This window comes from Miniopterus natalensis, chromosome 2 (assembly GCF_054644295.1).
Source record: "Miniopterus natalensis isolate mMinNat1 chromosome 2, mMinNat1.hap1, whole genome shotgun sequence".
Lineage (NCBI taxonomy): Eukaryota > Metazoa > Chordata > Mammalia > Chiroptera > Miniopteridae > Miniopterus > Miniopterus natalensis.
This window is the reverse complement of record NC_142082.1, coordinates 141752212-141765828: the sequence shown is the minus strand read 5'-3', so window position 1 is coordinate 141765828 and position 13617 is coordinate 141752212.

Genomic DNA, 13617 nt, shown 5'->3' with positions numbered 1-13617 from the left:
TTGAAGTTGGATTTTAGGAGCACTTTCTCAATATGTTGAGGTTTTGCTTTCTGGCAACTGTTGTCAGTTGGCTCAAATAAACTTACAAGAGAAAAATAAGTAAGTAAATAACATTAGATTTTATTTTATTTACAAACATTTGATATATTGTTTTTTGAATTATCATCTGGTTCTCAAAAAATACTTGGAGAAATAAGTATTTGCCAATTATTTAAATTGTAATTAAAACTATTTAATATTAATACTTCTTTTCCTATGCCAAGAGAGAACTGTGGTACGGACACCCCCAAATAATTAACTTCTTATTTAGAAATGTAAACATGACTTTTGCAGCTTTATAACCTACATTCTAAAGCTTATTTTCTTTTTTTTCTTTTTTTCTTTTTATATTTTTTCTTTTATTATTTTTTTAAATTTATCTTTATTGTTGAGAGTATTAGAGGTGTCACATTTTTCCCCCCAATTGACTTCCTCCACTTTGCTCCCACCCCCTCTCCAGGCCTTCACCCCATTATTGACTGTGTCCATGGGTTATGCATATATGCATATAACTTCTTTGGTTACTATCTTCCCACCGTCCACCCCCCTTCCCTCTTTCCTCTGAAATATGATCGTCTGTTACATGCGTCAATGTCTCTGGGTTTATTTAGTTCGTCAGATTCTTTTGTTCATTAGCTTCTTCTTAAAGAAGACCCTTCAAAGTTTCCTGTAGTGCTGGTCTGGTGGTGATGAACTCCTTTAGCTTTTCCTTGTCTGAGAAGCTCTTTATCTGACCTTCAGTTCTAAATGATAGCTTTTCTGAGTAGTGCAATCTTGGTTGTAGTTCCATGTTTTTCATCACTTTGAATATTTCTTGCCACTCCCTTCTGGCATGCAAAGTTTCTGTTGAGAAATCAGCTGACAGTCGTATGGAGGCTCCCTTGTATGTAATTAATTGTTTTTCTCTTGCTGCTTTTAAGATTCTCTCTTTGTCTTTAACCTTTGGCATTTTAATTATGATGTGTCTTGGTGTGGGCCTCTTTGGGTTCTTCTTGTTTGGGATCCTCTGTGCTTCCTGGACTTGTAAGACTATTTTTTCCCCCAGGTAGGGGAAGTTTTCTGTCATTATGTTTTCAAATAGGTTTTCAATTTCTTGCTCTCTTTCTTCCCCTTTGGCACCCCAATAATATGAATGTTGGGCCTTTTGAAGTTGTCCCAGAGGCTCCTTATACTATCTTCATATTTCTGGATTCTTTTTTCTTTTTGCTCTTCTGGTTGGGTGTTTTTTGTTCCCTCATGTTCCAAATTGCTGATTTGATTCTCAGCGTCCTCTACTCTACAGTTGACTCCCTGTAAATTATTCTTCATTTCAGTTCCTATAGCCTTCATTTCAAATTAGTACTTTGTTATGTTATCAATTTTCTCAGTTATTTCCCTAATAGTCTGCTTCAACATCCTTATAAACAAAATTCTGAACTCTGTATCTGTTAGCTTGCTTGGATCTATTTCATTTAGTTCCTCTTCTAGAGATTTCTTCTGTTCTTTTCTTTGTGACATGTTTCTTTGCCTCTACGTTTTGGCTGCTTCCAGGTGTTTGTTTCTATGTATTAGGTAGAGCTGCTGTGTCTCCTGGAATTGGTAGAGTGGCTTTGTGTAGTAGGTGTCCTGTAGGGTCCAGTGGCTCAGTCTCCCCAGTCACCTGAGCTGGGCCTTCTAGGTGCTCCCCTGTGTGGGCTGTGTGCACTGTCCCGTTGTAGTTGAGCCTTGATCGCTGTTGGCGTCACTGGGAGGAATTGACCCCTGGGCCAATCAGCTGTGAGGACCAGCTGCAGCTACAGCCTAAGAGCTGCTGTGCTTGGAGACACCCCTATGGAGCAGGATTTACTTCAGTGGAGCTTTGGTGTTCACCAAGTGCTCCCCTTGAGTGTGTCACTTGTGGATGTGGTAGGGTTGTAATCCAGCGTGGTCAAGTCTGACCACCAGGTGCACTGTCTCTGGGGCCTCCCCGGAGGTGCAAAGTCAGCCTCTGCCAGTGCCTTGCCCAGGGCCACCCAGCATGAGCCACACAGCAAACCGTAGTTGGCTGCTACTTGTGCTGGGCTTGGAGGTGTCCAGGAGAGGCCAAGCTATGAGCCAATGCAGGCTGCCACTAGTGCCAGGCCTGGGGCCACTTATCAAGCCATATGGGGTCCGCTGCTGCTTGTTTGAGAGATTTTAGAAAAGTACTAAGCATGAGGCTCTAAGGGCCACTTGAATAGAAAAGCCCCTGGAAATGGCCTGGATGAGCTGCAGGTGGGGAGGGGCGGGGCCTCCGGGAATCACAGGGCGGGGCCAACGGGGTGAGTCAGGTGCTGGCGATTCAAATATGGTGCCTGCCTGCCGGCTGTGTGCGGGGAGGACTCGCCAAAGGAGCAATGGCCTCTGCAGCTCTTCTGTCTGGGAGAAAGCTTCCCCTCCACCTCTCACCCCAATTTCAGGCAGGTAAGCCCCTCCCCAGATATCCCAGGTTCCTGTCGAGCTGCTGCCCGCGCTGGGGCTCAGGGGGAGCGCTCCTGAGTGAGTCCGTGCCCCAGCCCTTTAAAAGGAGCTTCTGGGGCTCCTGCAGCCTCTGCGACCCTCAGAGACAGTCCGGCTGGTTTCACAGCCCGGAGTTGTGGGGATGTCTCTTCCCGGCCATGGAGCCCTGGGATGGGGACCTGCTGTGGGGCTGGGACCCCTCACTCCTTTGGGAAACCGCCACCACCCAGAAACCCCTCCTGGGTTTACTCCACGGCACCGGGTGTGGGCCCCCAGCCATGTCTCTGTGATTCAGCCCCGATCCGCCCGCGTCTCCGCCCCTCCTCCCGGTCTCGGTGCTTCTTCAGCTCCCTGGCTGTGGGGTTTCTGTTCAGCTGGATCTCAGGAGGCTCTGAGTGACGGTGGTTCTGTATCTTAGTTGTAATTTTGATGTGGCCTATTCAGGTTTTCTGATTCTTCCTGATTCAGTTTTACATGATCTTACTCATATGTGGAATCTAATAAACAAAATAGACTGAAGAACAAAATAGATCCAGAGACATAGATGCATGGAACAGACTGGGGGATCTCAGTGGGAAGGGGGGGCTGAGGGAGTGGGTGGAGAGAGATTAATCAAAGAACTTATATGCATATACGCTTAACCCATAGACACAGACAATAGTGTGGTGAAGGTCTGGGGGGACGGGGTGTGGGGGAGGGGGGTAAATCAATGGGGGGGGGAGGGGATATCTGTAATACTTTCCAAAATAAAGATAAATAAAAAAGGTCTTAGCAACATACAAGGGGAAGCCCTTGCTTTCTACTTCAAAGGTATGTTCTAGATATTCTTTTTTTTTTTTTTTAAATATATCTTTATTGATTTTAGAGGGAGGAAAGGAGAGGGAGAGAGAGATAGAAACATCAATGATGAGAGTCATTGATTGAGCCCACAACCCGGGCATGTGCCCTGACCGGGAATCGAACCCTGATCGCCTGGATCCTAGGTTGACGCTCAACCGCTGAGCCACGCCCGGCCGGGCTGTTCTAGATATTCTTTAGGTCAGAATTTCTAATCAGGCAGGAGCTACTACCAGCAACTTCTTATCTTTTTGCCCAGCTTAGTTCACTTATTTCAGCCAATGGTAGTTCAGTTATCTAACATTTCTCTCCACCACAAGAGACTATTAGAGTATAGATGTTATAATATAGACAGACTTTGTTTCATATGTCATTGTGTTACTTAGTAGTTACAAGATTTGGACAATTATTAATACCTACTTAGAGTAGTGTTGTAATTATTAAGTAATTTGATTATATGAAGTTCTTAATATATTGAAGGTGCTCAGTAACTTGTTACTATTATATATATTGAAGGTGCTCAATACCTGGTTACAATACCCCATCCATGATGCACATGACCCTTTTCATTGTATGGATCACTATACTATTGGACGAATATCTCATTACTTTCATCTGAGAAACTTACTCGAATAAAAGACTCTTTTTTACTTATAAACTCCATTTTAAAAGTGTATACTTTAAAAATTATATTTTATTTTTCTAATTCCTAAAGCATTACAGCCTCATTATTAAAAACTAAAAAAGTACAGAAAATAGAGAAAATCATCCATAGCTCTGCTATGCAAAGAAAGCTACCATTAATTCTGATATTTCACTTACCATAATGCGTATTTTTACAAACTCTGCTTCTGCCACTTCTTTTAACAAACTCTTCTGAAGTATTATTTTAACCTGGCTATTTTGAAAAATTCCAATCTTATAGAAAAGTGGAAAGATAGTACTATGATTCCCCACCTTTATTCTCAAAATAGTAACATCTTGCCCTGTTTGCATACTTTCTTTCCCTCTCTACACACATACAGATACCCCTCCTTTTTTGGCTGAACAATTTGCAAGTACATTGCTAATGTCATGTTACTTCACCTCTAATACTTTAGCATGTATCTGCTAAGAACAAAAACAGAATCACAATACCTTTATCACACCAAAGAAATTTAACATTGATTTAATAACAGTAATATCTAATATAGGGTCTACATTCAAATCTCCGTCTCAAAACATTTTTTACAGTCCCCCCACCCACCCTCACTCCAGGATCTAATCCAGATTCCACATGTTGCATTTGTTTTTCCTGTCTCTACAATGTCCTTTAATCTTAAAGCAGTCTCTTCTGTTATTATTTTTTTCTTTTTTGTCTTTCATGAGAGGGATAGAGAATTCAAGTCAATTATAAAATTCTCTACATTCTGAATTGAATAGATTACAGTCAGATTAAAGGTTTCCAATGATGAGACTACATAGATAAAGCACTTCCTAATGCATCCATCAAAAGGCAACGCACAAGGTCAGTTCGTCCCACTACAGATAATGCTGTTTGATCATTTTGATAAAGTGGTGTCCATCATATTTCTTTATTTTCCCTTCATAATTAAAAAATAACCTAGGAGGAAGCTCTAAGACCATATGAATATCCTGTTCCTCAACAAATTTACACCAAATGGTTTTAACATCCATCAGTGATCCTTGCTCAAGTTAATTATTACACTAAGAGTTTCAAAATGCTGACTTCCTAATTTTTAATTCTTTTCTACATCAGATGGCATTTTTCTGCCAAAAAAAAAAAAAGCCTTCTTCCTGACTCCTCTCCTCTTCCCCCAGCATAGTGATGGACTCACAGGCCTCCTTTTAAATTTAGTGTGTAATCCAGTTACTGTCATTTTCATTCTTGGTCCTCAAATTGTTCCAAATTTGGCCAGTGGAAGTCCATTCAAGGGAGCTTCTGTGTTCTTTTATGTTCTTTTGATGTTCATTAGCCTTCAAGCAGTAATTCCTTTCTAGCACAGGGTGTTCCAGGCTAAACTTCTCATGACCTGTATCTAAAATCACTTATTTCCATGGCTCAGCAGTTAAGCATTGACCTGTGATCCAAGAGGTCACAGTTTGATTCCCGGTCAGGACACATGCTTGGGTTGTAGACTCAATCCCAAGTGGGGGGGTGGGGAGTGCAGAAGGCAGCTGATCAATGACTCATCACTGATGTTTCTGTTTCTCTCCCTCTCCCTTCCTCTCTCTGAAATGAATAAAGATATATTTAATAATAGAGTAGAATAGAAAAATAAAATCACTCATTTCTCCAAGGAATCCTGACTTCTTTTATTGGGTAATGGTTTTAGGAATCAAGTATAAGATATAGTCACTGCTAGTGAGTTGTCATTAAATCTAGGTTGTTAAGTGAACAGAGCTGAGAAATACATCTTTTCAAGCATGATTTCATATTGATACTTCCAATGAAAATCTAACATCAAAGGGGTATTTGATACCTTTCCCCATTTCCATATTTGTATCTTCTTTTGCAATAATTACCTACAACATGAATTTATTGACTCATTTGCTCTCATAATACACACAAAATAGTTTGAGCGACTACATCAAAACACCTGCTAGCAACACACCTAACTGATAAAGGTCAAGATTTCATTGCATCTCTTTTGTCCTTAGAATGTACCCCACTATGATTATGGAGTCAGGGTACTATATCAAAAGTTACATTAATTATGTAATTGTATGTGTAGTAATTTTATCAGCTGATAATACTTATTCCCATTTGCACTTGATTTCAGGGTTTATCCTTTCCTTTTAACTAAGGTATGATTATTTTCCTTTTATTAACTTTATTGAGGTATAAATTATATACAACAAAATGCCCACGTCTTAACTGTACAATTTGATGGATTTTGAAAAATGTATACACCTGTGTACAACTGTCATCATAATCGAGACATAGAACCTCAAAAAGTTCCCTTGTGTCCCTTCTCAGTAAATCCCACCCTTGTACCCGGCAACCGCTAATCAGCTTTCAATCAATATAGATATTTTTTCCTTTCTAGAGTTTCATACTAGTGTAATCATATAGTATATAACATTTTTTATTCCTATTATAGCAATAATACACATTATCGCAGAATCACAAATGCTAATATTGGATGGGTTCTTGAGCTGCCTCATTCAAACTCTCTCCTAATATCGGTGCTCTGTCACTGCCCTGGAAGATGGGCACCATCCTCTGCTTGAATTCTCCATAAAGAGGAGAATTCCTAGATTCCATATCACTGCCCTGCCACACACTGCAGTAAATCATCTGATTAGCTTCCAGAGAGCGGTAGAAGGAAAGAGGCTTATTTATGTGGCACCCCATTGGGTTAGAGAGGGGTAGTCTTGGGGTGTTGTAAAGGAGGGAATGATATAGGCAATTCCTAAAATAGCATTTGTCAAGGGCTAAAGGCTGTGTGAACAAGATGAGCCCTCAGAAGCACAGATTTTCCCCATATTCTTCCTATTAAGAACTAAAAAATCATTACAACACTTTATTCTCTGTGGAGCTATGACTCTAAGAAAGATGCATAGGTCTTGTGTATGAATCTATCCTAGCAATGGGACAGTCCAGGAGCCCAGCGTGTGGGTCAGAGTAAGAGGTTCATGAGTCCGACTCCGGCACCACTACTTAAGCCTTGTAACTTTGTACAATTTATTCAACTTCTCTGTGCCTCACTTTCTTTCATCTATAAAGTGGAGATAATAATCTGTAGTAAACAGATTTGAGGTGATGAGGAAATGAGTAAACTCCCCACAGTTTTCAATTGGTGAATATATTATTTTCACTGTTTAAAAAATATTTTTAAGTGTCATTAAGGGTTTTTTATGTGCTTTGTTTTGTTCCATCAATAAGGGAACACACATTCCTGACCCTCTACTCTGCTTTGTCTGTAACCGTGGTTGTGAAACCCTAAAGATGGTGAGTATTTTAGTGTAAGAAGTAGAGTTTTCTTTCTTTCTCTGTCCCCTCCTTCCTCTTCCTCTGCTCCTCTTCTATTTTTGCGGAGTCCTCAGTTTTGTGGGACCTAACAGTTATGCCCTGAGGATCTGCCCGCACAGGCAGTAATTCCCTGGGCTGCAGGCTAAAAGTACAAAGACTGCATGAGGTGGCTGGGACTTCCTCTGCTCAGGACAGATGTGAGCATAATTTTGGCCAAAAGGCAAGGGGGTGGGAAAGGGAGAGATTTCTCAGAGCAGCACTTTGCTGGTTTCTTTCAAAAGGGAAAAAATATTATACCCTAGGTTAAAAAGCAAGACTAAACCAGTTATGTACTGGCATTATATTTAAAACATTAAACTTCAAAGAAATAACCAAAGAATTTCCTCTGACCTCTTACTACATATATCCCATTAAAAATTCAATTTGTAAAACATATTTCAAATGATCAATCTCAGGAGAATATGCCTCTGTAAAGACCAGACACAGGGGCTCTATCATCTGTGTGTGGCTCTTCATTCAGTTTCTTTTTCTTCACATACAGGACAGGACTTCCAGATGAATGGATATGGTGTGTGTGTATTTTCCAGAACCAAGTTATCTTTAGGCTGTGATCCAGCATGACAAATTCCCACCTTTTGTAGCACAAAGTCTAGGCCGGTATAGCAGCCATGGCCATTCCCTGCCTCTTTCATAGGAGACTTCACTGCCATTTTCTCTAGTGTTTAAGCAATTCTGCCTGCAAAAGGGTCAGGTCGGGTCACTTGCCCATACTTGAACCACTATGGCTTCTCACATCTCAGTCCCAGGTCAGCTGGGGTTCTGGCAGAAGAGCACATAATAATCTGAATCTGGCTTCTTTCACTTAGTGTAATGTTTCTGAGATTCTTCCATGTTATTTCACACATCAGTGTTCACTCCTTTCTACTGCCGAGTAGTGGTCAAACATGAATGTGCCACAATTTGTCCACTTATGTATTGATGGACATTAGAGATGTTTCTACTTTGGGACTATTATGTGTAAATCTGCTATGAACATTTCCCTTCTCTTGACAAATACCCAGGAGTGATGTTTCACTTTATTAGAAATGGCCTATATTCCGATGTTATTGTACCACTTACATGTCACCAGCAATATATGAGAGTTCCAGTTGTTCTATAATCATACTAACATTTGGTATTGTCTTTTAAAAATTCAGTCAGGTGTGCAGAGGCATCTGTCTGTAGCTTTGATTTGCGTTGCTCCTGGTAACTGATCATGCTGAGGATCATTGTCAGCCAATATGTCTTCTTTTGTTAAATGTTTATTCAAATCTTCTACCCATTTATATTGGGTTGCTTCTTATTATTGAGTTGTAGGGGTTCTTTATACATTTTGAATATAATCCCTTAGATACATATACTGAGATTATTTTCTTGCCTTTTAGTTTTAAGTGTCTTCTGAAGAGAAGTTTTAAATTTTGATGAAATCCAATTTATTATATATGATTATATATCATATGCTTAATGTAATTTCTATAACATGTATCTTATTTATATATGATATATAGCATATATGTAATATTTCATGCTTTTATATCCTAAAAATGTTTGCCTAAACCAAGCTCATGAGGATTTTCTTCTAGAATTTTTATAGATTTTGCTTTTATTGTTAGGTCTATAATCAATTTTTATTTAATTTTTGTTTTTGATGTGAGGTTATAGTTTATTTTTTCTACATAAGGTTATCCAGTTGTTCTAGCCATTGTTCAAAAGATGACCCTTGCCCTCATCAAATTACCTTGACAGCTTTGTCAAAAATCAATTGACCATATATGGTGAGTGTATTTTTGGACTCTATTCTGTTTCATTGATTGATATATTTATCTTTACAAAAAACACACATTACTTCATAACTATAACTTTCTAGTAATGTAGTTTAAGTCCTCCAGCTTTGTTTTTCTCTTTAAAATAGTTTTTAGCTACTCTAGGTCCTTTGCATTTTCATAGGAATTTTAGAAACAACTTTTAATTTTTACATAAAATCTGCTGAGATTTTTATTGGGATTTAATTTAATTTAGAGATTAACTTGGGGAGAATTGACATCTAAATCACATTGAATCTTCAGATTAATGAACATGGTATATCTCTCCATTTATGCAGTCTTTACTTTCCCTCAGTAATGTTTTATTGTATAGGCCTTAATCAGTTTTGTTAAATGTATCTCCAAGTATTTTATGGCTTTGATGCTATTTACGTAATATTTACTTAAACTTCAATTTCCAATTGTTCCAATCAATACCATTGGTTTTACCTGTTGACCTTGTATCCCAAGACCTTGTCAATAAACTCACCTAATAGTAGAAGCTCTTTTGTAGAATCCTTAGAATAGTTTAAATAACAAAATCCTGTCTGTAAATAATGACTGCTTTACTTTGTTCTTTTTACATGCCTTTTATTTCTTTTTCTTGCTGTATTATACTGTCTAGGACTTCCAGTACAGTGTTGAAAAGAAGAGGTGAGGGGAGAAACAAGAAGGCGGCATAGATAACAGCTGTACCCGCCGCCTCCCACAACCACCTCAAAAATCACAATGAAAATACAGAACCATCACTCAGAACTTCCTGAAATCCAGCTGAATGGAAGTCCTACAAACAGGGAACTGAAGAAGCACCAAGAGCGGTAGGAGGGGCGGAGATGCAGGCCAATGGGGCTGAAACATGGAGACTCCGGTGCGCGCCCACACCCGGTGCCCCAGTTTAAACCCTGGAGAGATATCCCGGCAGTGCAAGTTTCCGGGAAGAATGAGGGGTCCTAGCCCCACAGCAGGCCCCCAGCCCAGGGCTCCAGGGCCAGAAAGAGCTGTCCCCAAAACTCCAGGCTGTGAAACCAGCGAGGACTGTCTCTGAGGGTCGAGGAGGCTGCGGGAGCCCCAGCAGCTCCTCTTAAAGGGCCGGGGCATGGACTCACTCAAACCCACTTCCTCTGAGCCCCAGCGCTGGGCAGCAGCTTGAAAGGACCTAGGACACTTGGGAAGGAACTAACCTGCCTGTAATTGGGGTGAGAGGTGGAGGGGCAGCTCCCTCCCAGGCAGAAGAGCTGACAGAGGCCATGGCTCCTTTGGCCAGTCCTCCCCGCACACAGCCGGCAGGCAGGCGCCATATTTGAATCCCCAGCACCTGACTCACACCTTTGGCCCCGCCCCGTGATTCCCGGAGGCCCCGCCCCTCCCCACCTGCAGCTCATCCAGGCCATTTCCAGGGGCTTTTCTGTGCAAGTGGCCTCTCTAGCCTTATGCTTAGGACTTTCCTAAAATCTCTCAAACAAGCAGCAGCGGGCCCCATATGGCTTGATAAGTGGCCCCAGGCCTGGCACTAGCTGCAGCTGCATTGGTTCATAGCTTGGCCTCTCCTGGACACCTCCAAGCCCAGCACAAGTAACCAACTACGGTTTGCTGTGTAGCTCATGCTGGGTGGCCCTGGACAAGGCACTGGCAGAGGCTGACTTTGCACCTCTGGGGAGGCCCCAGAGACAGTGCACCTGGTGGTCAGACTTGACCACGCTGGATTACAACCCTACCACATCAATGAGTGACACACTCAAGGGGCGCACTTGGTGAACACCAAAGCTCCACTGAAGTAAATCCTGCTCCATAGGGGTGTCTCTAGCACAGCAACTCTTTGGCTATAGTTGGAGCTGTTCCTCACAGCCAAATGGCCTGGGGATCAATTCCTTCCAGTGACACCAACAGCAACCAAAGTTCAACTACAACAGGGGAGCACCTAGAAGGCCCAGCTAAGGTGACTGGGGAGGTTGACCCACTGGATCCTACAGGACACCTACTACACCAAGCCACTCTACAAATTCCAGGAGACATAGCAGCTCTACCTAATACATAGAAACAAACACCTGGGAGAAGCCAAAATGTGGAGGCAAAGAAACATGCCACAAAGGAAAGAACAGAAGAAATCTCCAGAAAAGGAACTAAATGAAATAGATCCAAGCAAGCTAACAGATACAAAGTTCAGAAGTATGGTTATAAGGATGCTCAACCATATTAGTAAGACTATTACAAAAACAAGTGAGACCGTCGATGACATAATAAAATACCTATCATCAGAAATGAAGGTTACATGAATTGAAATGAAGAATAATTTACGGGGAATCAGCAGTAGAGTAGAGGGTGCTGAGAATCAAATCAGCAATTTGGAAATGACGAAACAAAAAACACCCAACCAGAAGAACAAAAAGAAAAAAGAATCCAGAAATATGAAGATAGCATAAGGAGCCTCTGGAACAACTTCAAGAGGCCCAACATTCGTATTATTGAGTGCCAGAAGGAGAAGAAAGAAAGCAAGAAATGGAAAACCTATTTGAAAAAATAATTACAGAAAACTTCCCCTACCTGGGGAAAGAAATCGACTTACAAGTCCAGGAAGCACAGAGCATCCAAAACAAGAGGAACCCAAAGAGGCCCACACCAAGGCACATCATAATTAAAATGCCAAAGGTTAAAGACAAAGAGAGAATCTTAAAAATAGCAAGAGAAAAGAAGTTAGTTACCTACAAGGGAGCACTCATATGACTGTCAGCTGATTTCTCAACAGAAACTTTGCAGGCCAGAAAAGAGTGGCAAGAAATATTCAAAGTGATGAAAAGCAAGAACCTACAACCAAGATTATTCTACCCAACAAAGCTATCCTTTAGAACTGAAGGTCAGATAAAGAGCTTCACAGATAAGAAAAAGCTAAAGGAGTTCATCACCATTAGACCAGTACTACATGAAATGTTGAAGGTTCTTAAGAGAAAGCTAATAAACAAAAGAACCTGATTAACTAAATAGATCCAGAGACATTGAAGCATGCAGCAGACGGTCATATTTCAGAGGGAAGAGGGAAGGGAGGTGGATGGTGGAAAGAGATTAACCAAAGAAGTTATATGCATATATGCATAACCCATGGACACAGACAATAATGGGGTGAAGGCCTGGGGAGGGGGTGGGAGCAAGGTGGAGGGTGTCCATGGGGGGGAAATCGGATACCTGTAATACTTTCAACAATAAAGATTAATTTTAAAAAATAATAATAAGAGGTGAGAATGGAGAGCTTTGCCTTCTGCCATCTTAGAAGTAAAAGAGAACTATCCAAAAAAATACTACTATCAAAAAAAGAGATGACAATAAGTGTTTATTAAGATATCAAGAAATTAGAACCCTTGTCCACTGTTGGTGAGACTGTAAAGTGATGCAACTATTATGGAAACAGTATGGTGGTTTCTCAAAAAATTAAAAATAGAAATACCATATGATTCAGCATTTCTACTTCTCCATATATAACCAAAAGAATCGAAAGCAGGCTCTTGAATCCCAGCCAGCGTGGCTCAGAGATTGAGCATCAACCTATGATCCAGGAGATTGTGGTTCCCACTCTCCTTTCTCCTCTCTGAAATCAATAAAAACATATTTAAAAAGAAAAGAAAGCAGGCTCTCAAAGAGATATTTGTTTGCTCATATTCACAGCAGCATTACTCACAATAGCCAAAAGATGGAATCAACCCAAGTGTCCATTAATAGATGAATAGATAAGCAAAATGTGATATGTACAATGAAATGTTATTCACCCTCAAAAAGTATATTGTGACACATGCCACAACATGGATGAACCTCGAGGACATTATGCTAAGTGAAATAAGCCAGTCACAAAAGGACAAAATACTGTGTGATTCCTGTTATATGAAGTACCTAGAGTAGTCAAACTCACAGAGACAGAAAGAATGGTGCTTGCCTGGTGCTAAGGGAATGGGAAGTTATTGTTAAACAGGTAGAGTTTCAGTTTTGCAAGATGGAAAGAGTTCTTTGAATGGATGGTGGTGATGGTACTACAACAGTGTGAATGTACTTACTGTGACTGAATTGTATACTTAAAAATGGTTAAGATGGTAAATTATATCTTATGTGTATTTAAAATATTTAAAAATTTAAGGCAGTTATTATCAGACTAGGTAAAAAAAAAAGCAAGACCCAACTGCATGATGCCTACAGATGCATTTTAAATATAAAGATTAAAATAGGTTGAAATTTAAAAGTTGGAAAGCGATAAGCATAAAAAAGCATAAGGAGTGGCTAAATGTATATCAGACAAAATAAACATCACAACAAAACGAAACACTAAAAACAAAGAGGGACACTTCATAATCATAGAAGGGCAAATATATCAGGCAGCTATAAATATATTTGTGCCTAACATGAAGCAAAAACAAATAACTAAAGAGAGAAAAAATTCACAATCATGATACATCTCTCTCAATAGCTGACAGAGCAACTAAGTAATTA